The sequence below is a fragment of the Talpa occidentalis genome, unplaced genomic scaffold, assembly GCF_014898055.3.
Source record: "Talpa occidentalis isolate TD23 unplaced genomic scaffold, MPIMG_talOcc4v2.1 talOcc4.3, whole genome shotgun sequence".
NCBI classification, from domain to species: Eukaryota; Metazoa; Chordata; class Mammalia; order Eulipotyphla; family Talpidae; genus Talpa; species Talpa occidentalis.
This window is the reverse complement of record NW_023603184.1, coordinates 129,277,507-129,289,882: the sequence shown is the minus strand read 5'-3', so window position 1 is coordinate 129,289,882 and position 12,376 is coordinate 129,277,507. Positions and strand designations below refer to the sequence as shown.

The 12,376-nt window shown below is 40.7% G+C and overlaps 1 protein-coding gene across 4 annotated transcripts in view; it reads left to right on the top strand.

Annotated features, from left to right (window-relative positions):
* PLEKHM3 (pleckstrin homology domain containing M3) overlaps positions 1 to 12,376 on the top strand; it is a 181,556-nt gene that overhangs the window by 23,487 nt on the left and 145,693 nt on the right. The window lies entirely within an intron of this gene.

The window sequence follows — 12,376 nt, the reverse complement described above, 5'->3', positions numbered from 1 at the left end:
TAGCCTCATGCTATAAAGGACTTAAGATGTGTGAAGAAACAATCCTTGCCTAAAGAATTTCTCATTTAGCTGAAACTCTCAGACACTAACAAAGACTGGCAGGCACCAGCAGGAAGAGAAAGTAGATGGTCATCTGAGAGGTTGGGGAGGGAACTTCTGTGTGGTTTTTTTTTTTTTTTTTTTCTATATTGTTGGGGTTGTTTTCAATGAGTAAGTGACAGCACCTATAAGAGGATAGAGATGATGGCTTGTCAGGTAGGACTGACTGAAAGTCTTGGCACTTGAGCTGTACCCTCAGGACACTAAGATGCTGAAGAAGACACTTGGTTGGGATTAGGGTAAGGAGAGGTGCAGAGGAGCTCGTAGTGTCCCATGGCACATAGTGGGAGGAAGAGGTTGGACAGGGATTTAGAACCACATGGCGTAGGGTCTTGAATTTCTTTTTCCTCATGCATTACACTCATACTTGTGCACATGCTAGGTGCTCATATACTCACACACAAACTTTCTCTTCTATGAGAAATGACTAACCATCTCCTCATTTCCCCCAGCGTTTCCCTTAAGGATATTCTCATCTGTACACACTGTCTATTTTTATTACTGATGATTCTCCAGGTGCCCTTCTTAGCCCTTAATAAGGTGGTTTCACCTCCTGAAGAGATTTTTTTTTATGTACTTCACTGCTGTTTTAGTGTTACTTCAGGCTCATGTCATTGCTTAGCATTTCATTGATATATTTAACATTTTAATTAATACAATTTAGTTTCTAAGTGTAACTTGAGTCAGGAATATATTAGGAAGTCTAGTGAGGAAACTCATCTTCCTGTCTGTGAGGTACTGCAGTTTTCACATCCAGTTCAAATCCATCCTTTCAAAATGCTTTTCCCCCTCTCCTTTTCAATATTTGTGATTCCATATCATTTCTTCTAGACTTTCATCTGCCCTCTGTAACTCTAGCCAGTGGTGGTAGCATGAAGAGTAAAAGGAAAAGATTATAAAGCACAGGACTTAGTCACTGAATTGATATTAGCGGATAAACAAGTTGCTGTGACCTCCAGTGCCTAGCAAAATGAGAGCTTTGCCTTGAACTAATGTACTGATAGGTATACTCATTGATTAGAAAATGATTTTCTTAGTTTCTTCTGATTTTCTTAGAGTTCATTTAGGTTGTTTTGATCACTAAACCACCCTAATCATTCTAGCCTTAGCCAAGGTTAAAAGGGTGTCATATTTCTGATTTTCTTTTTCCTATCTTGGTTTGTAAATGCAAGAACCAGACCTTCCTTAGGTCCTCTCTACAGTATATGACAGATCATGATGATTATTGTTTAATTCTCAATTTTTAAAAGGTTGACTGATGTTGAAATTTAAGTACTGAATGGCATTTTGAGATTGTCTTTGTAGGCATTGATGTAGCCTGGTCCCCTTTGGTGGGACATATTTCCTAGCAAAGTAGGATAAATGGCATGTCAGGTCCCTGACACCTTTTCTTTCTGGTGTGCTCTGGAGAGCAGACAAGATAAATGATGTTTTTATTGCCCACCAGCTACTAGGTAGGGCTGAGTAGTGAGTGCCCATCAACTGACATGGAGGAGAGTTCTAGCTTCAGGGCTGATCAGCCATGAGCCTACTCAAGTGCTCGCAAGCATTTGAAGGGGTGGGCAGCAGGCTGGGGGGTACATCTGCCAACACCAGGCGTGTACTAGTCAAAGCCAGCCAAGATCTTTGAGAAAGTTTACTTTTAAACCTTTGAAATTGGCAACCCAAATAAAGAAAGGCTTATTGTTTCTCCTGAAGGAATATGCCAAAAGCAGAGGGAGGTTGTGTCGCTGGAGGTGAGGACCCAGGGGATTTGGGGTCAAGTTAGACCTCTTCCTTGAGTTTCACACTTAGACTTGCAACTGCGTAGTAAACATGTCTGCTGGAAGGTCTCACAAGCACTTCAGAGAGTAAAAGTGACTCATCATCCTCCCAAATCCCACTCCTGCTCTTCTAAAAATTAACAAGGGTTAATGAGAAGTTGGGGACTCCTCAGAAGAAATAAAATTTAGTCGATGGGTTTCCTTCAATGAGGTCAGCTTGGTTTTGTGTTTAGCCCTGTCACTTTCTTACTTATAGGTTTATTTCTGCATCATGATCTTATGTTTCCCCCAGTTGATTTTTTATTTTTCCTGGTCCCTTTCCTTGGCTTACCTTGAGTAGCTTGAAGACTTACCGGGAGTTGTTCTCATTCCCCCTTCCTCCACTTCTGCCCTGACCCCCAACTCCTTTCTTTCCTCCATGACAAACAAGCCCAAGGGTCTTCTTCATTGGGTAGGACTGTAACAGGTTGTTGTTTCTCTTACACACATTGTAACCCTAAAAAAGACTGTCTCCTAAGACTACACCCTGACATTGTGCCACCATAGATATGGTGGAATAAAAATTAAAAGGGGGGATTGTAACAGGGTGGTCCCCAGGAAAGGGGGAGGTTCCCTGCCCCACCCAAGGGAGGGTGGAGCTGAGCAGGAAGAGGAAAAGCTGAAGAAGAGACTGAGGAAGGAAGCAGGATGGAGCCAGGAGACCTGGAGGAGGCACATGGAGCCTAGAGACACATGAAGAAACTGCGCTTGTCTTTTGGTCGTGGACTGGGTGACACAGATGTGGGTGAGACCCGTGGGGAGGTGACCATGGCAGCTTTTATCTTGATATTGATTTTGCTCTTTTCCTTCCGGGCTTGTCTGGTTGTTTGTGACCCTTTTCTGTGGGTCCCCACTGGAAGATGCTTTAGACTTGTGGCAGGCCTTGGGGCCTTGCTCTGGGCCAATCCCATTTGGATGGACTTTTACCCACGAGGGGATGGGTAACTTTGGGTGCTTGATTTAGAAACTAGACTCTTTGCCTTACCTGTATTGTTTCCTAGTTTTATTAAAGTTCCTTCCCATTAAAGTCTCCTATGTTTTGTGTTGATGCGGCGAATGGCAGAACCCATTTAGAATAGGCAGGTTTGCGGGGCTTGGGCTGCCCCTCTCCCTGTCCTACAACAGGACCACTAAGTCTTTGGCCTCATTTGCTCATGAATACCTGGGCTTTTGAGCCTTACTGAGGATAAATACTGCTTTCCTGGGAAGCAAAACAGGTTCTGGCATAAGTAGGACAGCAGGTAGCTGGGGCATAGTCACAGCTATTTTGCTAGTGGGCAGCCCTGTCAGAACGAGGCCTTCTGGTCAAACAACGTAACGGATTGGCTAAAAACACTCTAACCCTAGGCCGTGACAGTGCTTGCTCCAGTGTGTACTCGCTGTGTAGTTGGGCAGGTTCCTTAGTTTCTCTGCACCTGCTTTTACTATTTTTTTTGCCATATAGTGTTGGGTAATAGTAATACTTGCCTCAATATCCTGTGAGTACTAAATGGATTAAAACATCTTTTTTCCCCAAATTTTATTGAGTTGCCAGTTGTTTACATAACTATATAGTGAGGGAGTACAACGTCACACCTCCTCCATATGTGTGTGTGCTTCCCTCGCCTCCACCAAAGCTCCAGTGCCACAGCCCTGTACGTTCCCTCCCTCATTTCCTCCTCCACCCCCACATGCCCTCCACGAACCCCAGTCCTCACTGATAATCCAGGTATTTTTCACAGAGTCTAAGAATTATTCTTGTTGTGCATTGCCAGTTTGTTTTCTTTGGTTATTTATGTTCCACACATGAATGAAACCACTTGGTAACTGTCTTCCATTTTCCAACTTATTTCACTTAGCACAGTCACCACAAGATCCATCCATTTTTGTCCCCAAAGGCACTATTTTTTCTTTTTTTTTTTTTTTTAGTAGCTGAGTGGTATTGCATTGCACATATGGTCCACAGTTTCTTTATCCAATCTTTTAACGATGGCCATTTAAGATGGCTCCTGGACTTGGCTCGTGTGAATAATGCTGCTATGAGCATAGGAGTGTTTTTGAATTAGTGCTTTCATATTCTTTGGGGTAAATGAATGGGTTAAAACATTTAAAATGTTTCTTAAGACCATATTTGGCACATAGTAAACAATGTTTTAAACATTTCACATTATTACTATTACTATTATTTGTAACTCATCAGGGAGAAGGTGATACTACAGTCACTCCTAGTTTTCCCTGGCATAGTCTTCAAAAAATGACCTCACAGTAAATATTTCTTGAACTGGCCTTCCTGCAGTCTACTTGCTGATCGCTATTAGCTGATTTGTTAATGGGAAAAGGACGATTCATTCCCCCTGTCATACTGATTTATGATCAGCTGTTACTGTCTTCCACACCAAAGTTTATGGTCACTGAAGATGGGATTACTGCCTTATGCAGTACTCTGAATATTGTATGTGCTATCAATCACTAGGGAAGGGGGTCAGAGGGTGGGAAGTGTATGGAAGAAACAGCCCCGAAGAGTGTTCACCAAACTGAAATCCTTCCTGGGATCATGGTTAGGAAAAACTGAGTCACATCACAACAGTCTAACTAAGCAAGGATTGTTTTCTGCATTTAACATAATTGCCAAAGTATGTGGACAGTACAGAGCTGGTCATGATTCTATAGGGCGCCAATGAGTCTGCAAAAAGAAGACTGTAACTTTGCCTTTCACACTCTTAAATATTGGCCATAGAGAAGAATTTCAGTGAACTAATCCATGGGATTATAACCATGGAAAGAGGGCTTTGGAGGTTTTGCTCCATCTTTGGCTACCTTTTCCTTCAGTGTTACTTCAAAGTCTGTGAATGCATTCGCGAGATTGCATTGCCTTAGGCAGAGACAGACTTCATAAGATGGAATCTTGCCTGTTCCAGGTGGATGAAGGATACAGCCAGTGGGGCCAACCAGGTGAGTAGACTGTGGCTTGAATCCAACCTAGTTAAGACTATCTGCACTATCTAAGGGCAGATAGTAGTGCCAGAAGGTTAGGCCATAAATTATAAGAAAGAATAGAGCTAAGGCAAGATGGCATCAGAGGCAATACTCCCCCCCCCACACTCCCCAGCTTTATTAATATATAATTGACGAGACTGTAAGGCATGTAAACTGTACTTCATGATGATTTGATATATGTGCACACTATGAAATGATTCTTCCCATCTGGCTAATTAACACATACATCACCTTGCATAAGGGGCAGTTATTACTTTTTTAATTAATTATTTTTTTTATTTTTTACATCATTGTTCAATTTTTAAACAATATTTGCTTCCCCCCACCCCCTCAGGTGTAGTCCCCATAGAGTTTCCTTTACCAATGCACAGATGATGGGGCACATTTCCTTTCTTTCCTGTCACCCTAGTTACCTGAATGCCCAACAGCTGTAGTGAGGTGTGCCTGGGAACTGGCCCTGGGGAAGGAACCCGATCCCACCACCAGAATGACTATTTTCTGGTCCTAGCACTAATCTTATTTCAATTATTACATTGAGAAAGATGGAGACGCTCTTGACTAGTATCTGTGCTTACCCCTTTGTCTCTATTACTGTCATCCTGTTCTTGTTCACTATGTAATAATATAGCCATAAGCACCAGGGAACTTCCCACAGGAGAAAGAAGACAAGGTCCTAACATGATAGAATTACACACCTAATATAAACATCCATTGAGGTAAGAGCACGAAAAGTCAAATGAACTTGTGGACACTAGATATGTTATCAATTTGAAAAACAGGTTACATAAATAAAACAGTTTATACCCACAAAATAGGTTGCACACACACACACACTCACTTAAATCTATAAGTGTATAAACACAGAAGAGGATGGTCAGCCTATATGGAAAGAGACTCAACTAGGACTGAAAGTATGTATCCCAACTCTGCTCCGAACTCCCCATGTAGAGTTGGAAGAATCACTTGCGTGTTGTCTGTGGTTTATAAACCTAGGGGAGCAGGTTAAATTATCTCTGTGATCTTCCCCAAGTCTAAAATTATGTCATTCTAGGATATATTTGAACTGACCCTGACTCATGGATGTGTGGGAGCTAATTACTACAGTCAGATCAGTAATGGGAAGTCGTGACGGAAATATAGGAATGCTTGAAAGCATTTAACACAAAGATTTCTATGGCCTTATAACTTTACTTCTGGATGAACTGCTGTTGCAATTTTTAAAATAAAAAAATTTAAAAGAAATCCTCTGTATTAGCTCTGGAGCTCTGAGACGCAAAAGACCGTAATCTGACTGACTTTTCCCTCCCTGACTGTGCTCACGTTGTCATCTGCTGGGCAAGGGCAGTGGTCAGCTGGGCTTTTGTTTCAGTTGGTTTCACTCTCTCGTGACCTGGTATCATTCCTATGCTTGTATTTTCTTGTTCTAACTTCTTTAGGAGAAGGTCTCAAGCAGAGATTTTCTTTGGGGCTGGAAAAACCATGACAGTATGGTTTCTTTATCCTTAGTTTTATGTTACTCTGTTTTGATTCACTTTTTCCCCATTTTACACTGGGGGAAAAAAGCCAAATTTGGGACTTATGCTAAAATGACTGCTTTTTTTTCCTTTTTAATTATGATGTTTCTCAAAGGCTTGGAGCCAGAGAGGTGGGAATATTCCTGCAGGCTTAGAACAAGTGAGGTCATCAGGACATGGTCTCTTGCTGAATTTATGATTCACCCTTCAGCAAGATTAGTCAGTACAAAGAAGCTGCTAAAATAGGTCACAGAAAGTTGATTTTATATGGTTGTATAGTTTCCATTGGTTACATTTTTGAATGTTGGCTGTGGCAGCTATTCGGAAACCCAACATGTTTGATGGACAGCCTGCATTCTGATTCCTAACATTTCTGTATGGGAACTCTGAAAATGAATTGTCTGACTTTCCTGTGTGGTTTTCCTGTTAATATATTTTATCTTTCTTGGCCAAGGAGAACTATAGTTATTAATTTCATAAACTGCTAGAATTACCTTCTTAAAACAAATCTTTTCATGCTACTCTGTTCTCAAAAATGAATCATGGTTTCCCATTCTTCACAAAATCAAGTGTAGATTTTATAAAGAAACAAGATATCCTTCTAGCCTTATCTCCCACACCTTCCTTCACCCCATCTCTGTGCCATTTTCGAATGTACCATATGCTTTCAAGCTCTGGGGCCTGTTCTCATGCTGTCTCTTCATCCCAGAATACCTTGCTGCCCTTTTCACTTTTTCAAATCCTCCATCATCTTTCAAGGGCCAATTCAAATGCCACATCCCCCCTGAGACCTTTCTATATTTTTCTCATTTAAAATTTTTTTATTTCCTTTCTCTTTGTTTCCAAAACACATTTATTAGATCTGCAAGGTATTGGTAATTGCTTATACATCCACTCACCTTCCACATTATGTTGGAAATTCTTTAATGACCTGAAGCAAGTTGTAGATAACCTAGTATTGTACCAAGTTTGAGCATATGTATTGGATTAAATTCTGTGCATTGGTTCTTAGAAAATCTGGACAGTAAGTTTTGGTTTGTATTTTTTCAAAATGGAAATGGCCTCTTTTTCCTCACTTATCTGTAGCTTAAGTTAAATGAAACTAAGTCTGTTATTATTGATACTCAATAAAAACTATCATAGTGGTTACTTTTATGCCCAGCCTTGTGCTAAGAAATGTCAATCTATTGTCTTATTAATACTCACAATGGTTTAATATGATGGATGATAATTGAAGAAACTGAACCTTAAAGAAATTGATGGCACCCAAGGCCACATAACTAGAGTGTGATGATCTGGGACTCCAAGAAGGCTTGACATGAGAAGATGCACATAACCATTCTGTGTACCACCTCACAAGCCTTGGGAGTTTAGGACACCCTCCCTCTGCCACAAATGACAGTGTGACCTAGACTGAACATCTGGAAGTTGGAGTCCCAATCTCACTTGCACACTTTGTGGTATAACCTTGGCCATGACATTTGGAACCTCTCTCCAAATTTGTTAAATTAGTTAGAGTGTTATCAGAAACAAGTAATACTCAACTAAAAGTGGTATAAATCTAAGGCCATTTGTCATATTTTTTCTTCTAGCTAACACATAGCTATTGAATAGTGAATGTCAAGCCCTGTGTGCACAACACCAAAGTAGGTCATCCCAGGGCCATCAGATCCAGACACATTCCTTCTTTTACGTGGATCTCAATATGTTGGGGGTATCTCTTCTCTCCCCAATTTAGTACAAGATGGCTATAGCAGCCCCAAGGGTCATCTTTTATGTTCAGAGCCAAAGTCAGAAAGGGAAAGCAGGGCACCTCCTCTAGGTCTCTTTCCAGAGGCTGCCAATAGCACCACCTCAGTAGCTAGAACTGGGATCATATGCCCACTCCTAAAGCAATCTCTGGCAAAATTAAACAGGAATTACTGTAATTAAATTAAACAAATCATGATTCTTTGCATGGGGCAGGGGAGAGGTCATCTCCTATGATCATCAGCGACCATACCGAAACAAAATTAGGATTCTGTTGGTAAAGAAGGGGGAGACAAGCCAATAGGGTAGGCACCTGCTGGGTTCTACCTTAGGTGGAGCTGGACTAAAGAGATTTCCAGTCCCTTCTGGCTCTAAGGTATATGTTATTCAAAGGTATGGTAATGAAATTCTGTTTATCTCAGGATCTGAGGCTTAAGTAAGTATTCTTTTATACTTCCTACAGATTAGAGAAACAGTGAAAGTACACCATGGCAGAGTGAGCAAAGTTTAAATGCTGATGTTTGAAATCGTTTTCTGGATTAAAAACTAGGTATTGCTCTTTTCACAGAAGGCAGGAAGTCTCTGCATTCTTTAGTTGGGTCTGTGATCGCCTATTCAGGTTCACATTTGAGAAGTTAAATTCACCAGGACTCTATTGACTTATGCTCTATCATTGTTGCCCATAGCAAATAATTTGGATGAAAAGGATCCCTAAGTTGGGATATCTAGTTAATATGTAGTCATATAGTTACATGTCTGTTTCTACTAAGCCTACACAGATAATCTGTTTTACCAGCTACTTTTATGAATGGAAAATAAATAGGATATTCTCTTTTATCCCTAAAAATCCAAAGTCATTTACAGAAAAGACATTACTAGACCCCAGTTTATTTCTACCAGAATAAGTTTGTTCATGTCAGGGAGCCCTCGGAAGCCAGCGTGGAGCAGGACCTGTGAAGCACATTTAAAATGTACAGGACATAGTCTCTCTTCTGCTTCCCGTAGCATCATTCTCTTCATGTACTTTGCTGTGGACTTTTGTGGCTGGATCATAATTAAAGTGATCACGTTAATTTCACTTCTCTCATGTGCTTTTAATGAGAACAAAGACCTAAAGGTAGTTAAATTATTTTCCTTTATTTCTGGTTTAAATATATTTGAATACTATAACTTGAAATAAATAGACTTGGCAAAACTGTGTTTTATTAACCAGAAATGTAAAGAAAAGAGAGATGACTATGATCTCGAATGTCAGAAAAGTCTTGATTGAGGAAAAGATATTTCAGCTGAGCTTTGAGGGCTGCACACAAAGCCCAGGTGGAGATGAACATAGCCCGTGGGGGGACGGCTGGGAGGCTGAGCTGGAACGGCTGAGGTTAGTCACAGATGATCTTCAAAGCCAGACAAATAGGCTAAATGTAATATGTTTGGCAAGAAGCACTTGAAAATTACTTGAAAGTAAAGATTAAAAGGATATTTTACAAAAAGCCTGGAAGTTGGCAAGGGCGAGGCATTTTTGGGGGACAGGGAACCTCCTTTTCTGTAGCTTTTTGTCTATGTAAAATCAGTTAGAATGACGCTCTTGGCCTCTCTCCCTCCCTTTGTACACTCCACCTGTGGGGAGGCGTGACTTAGGGCTAGTTTAGGAGAGGAACCAGGCATGAGCAGCCCAGCCTCTCTCACCGGAAGCCCTGATTCTGGTCTGCTCCCTGCGCCTCTTCCATCAGCTTTTCACGGATATCCCCCAGGAGGGGAAACCTGTGGTCACCGAGTGCTGCTGTGACTCGGAGGTAGGTCTGTATGATCCTGGGGTTCAGTTTGTTGCTCTCCACCTAAATTGTGTCCTCCAACTGGGTGATGTTTTGGTCTTCCTGTGTACAGGGGACATTTAGGTCCCTGCCCTTAAGGAAAGTTTTTTGAAAGAAGTAAAGTGGTAAGCTAGAAAGGGACTGAGAGGGGGGCTCTTTGTGGTAGTAAGAAATGGTCTCACTGAGCATGGCCCCTTTTGAGGTGAAAAACTGAGGGAAGTGAATCCTTCAATGCAGCTGGAAGAGAAGTCCCAAATAGAAGATTTAGCAACTGCAGACGCTTTGAGACTTGAAGGTATTTGACTTGTTCAAAGAACATGAGAGGACTGTGGATGGAGTGAAAGAAGGAATGTGAGATGATGTGAGATGAGGTCCAGGCAGTAGTCAGAGGCCAGGTCCTGCTGACAGGAAGCGGAGGCACTGTAAGAGTTTGGAACTGAAGGAGACAGATTGAACTATAAGAGAAGTAGAAGCAACTGAATACTTTTTAATAGACACAATAAACCTTAGGATACTGGAAGACAGGAGGAAAAGAGATTAGTACAGAGGGATATTTTAAGATGTTACAGAAAAAGATTCTGAAGAAATCAGGGACAGAAATGGTAGACTGCTTTAACAAGGAGGCAGTTTCTTACGTTGACCAAAAGACTAAATAAAACAGTTCAAATTCTGGTCACTGCTGAGCACCTAGGATGTATCATATATTGTTCTAAGGGCTATCATTTCTTTCTCATGATACTACAGTGAGTTGGATGCTATCATAGCCCCACTACTGTTGATGTGGGCACACGTTAATATGGTACACACATGTGTTTGTTGTTAGGGTTTGCTTAATGCCTAAAATCAGCCAGCCTTTCTTTTTCAGTGCTCTAAAAGATGACTCTATCATGGTACTCTGAGGCATGGTCTCACTGTTTATTTCCTTGCGGGTGATGATGTTGTTCTATTTCATACTTTTCATTATTATGACATGGCTGCTGTGTAAGAACAGGAGGGAGTCATGTTGACTGTTCACAAACTTCCAAGCAGAGAAATTGTATTGAATCAGTAAATATTTACAGATGGCCTCAAAGCGAAAGTTGTTCATATTTAAATCAATTTTCCTTGTCTTGTTTTGTTATTAAGATACACAGAGTTAAGCTGTTTCCTTTTCCTTAAAATAAGTAGCAGAATATAAAGTCTTGTGCCTAAAACTAAGACACATCTAGTATTTTTTAAATTTAACAAGTAAGTTTTTCAGAAGATAAAAAATTAGTCCATAAGATTTTTGGTTTGGTTTATTTTTTTGTAAACAGACTTTGGGTGAATTTCCTTTGTTTAATCAAAAGAATTTATAATCTGGTGTAGTGATATGTTTTATGTTTCATTATTTGGTAGTAGTTTTCTGTAGGAATTCAAAGGTATCAGTATTCAAACACAATTTCAAATCCTTTCTAGCTTTGGTGAAGAAAGGCTGTGTTCTCATATGTTGGGAAAAAAAGCAGCTGACTGCTTGTACCTACCAATAAAGAGTTGTTTTGACTTTGACTTGTTTGTTCTGGCTTCCATTTGGGTGGTATGGAAATGTCATCATGGATTATCAATGTGCTGATTTTATTACATGTAACTGTTGTGCTCTTGGTTTTATATTTTAATCTGGTGCTTCCTATTACCTTGCCAAAACTGAGCAGTGCCTAGAAGCAGAAAGGTGACATAAACAATGCTGTGTGCTTGCTCCCCAGCTCCTGGGCCCCCTGCCTCTAATTCTAAACAGCTGAGTCCATTTTCTGCTGTTTAGAAGCTACTGCACCAGAGCCTTTGCTTCTCCTGTGCTGCCTTTTTTCTAACATTCTAGTGCTGATTAGCACCTGTACCAGAAGGAAGGGAGGTAAAATAAAATGTGTAGTTTTAGTTACTGGGGAAAAAAAAAAAAGAAGACAAAACTGAGAGTCTGACTCAGTTGTTTGCCCACAGTCATTCAGCCTTTAAGGACAGTTATGATTTCAACTTGCTGATTGACTCTGGCACCTACTGTGTGCTACAGCATTTGCGCAGGTTATTGGTTAGTATAATGTTGACTAAAACCAAGTGTAGTCTATGTAAAGGATCTTCCTACAGTGTGTGAAGAAAGAGGTGTTTGGGGAGAGTAAAGAAGTTATGGAAAAATTGTTTGGAGGATTGTGATCTATTGAAATGAATAAAAGAACGAATAGTCTGGGTTAAAAATACAAGTTGAGCAACATGAATCTGTGTTTGATCAGTGTTATGGTCTGAATGTTTGCCTACATCCACCCTCCCAAATTCGCATCTTGAAATCCTAACCCTCCCAATGGGATGATATTAGAAACTTTGGGAGGTTATTTTGGTCAAGAGGATGGGGTCCTCATGAATGGGATTAGTGCTCTGTAGGGTAAGGAAAATGTCAGGCTTTTCTGCCCTTCCGCCATCA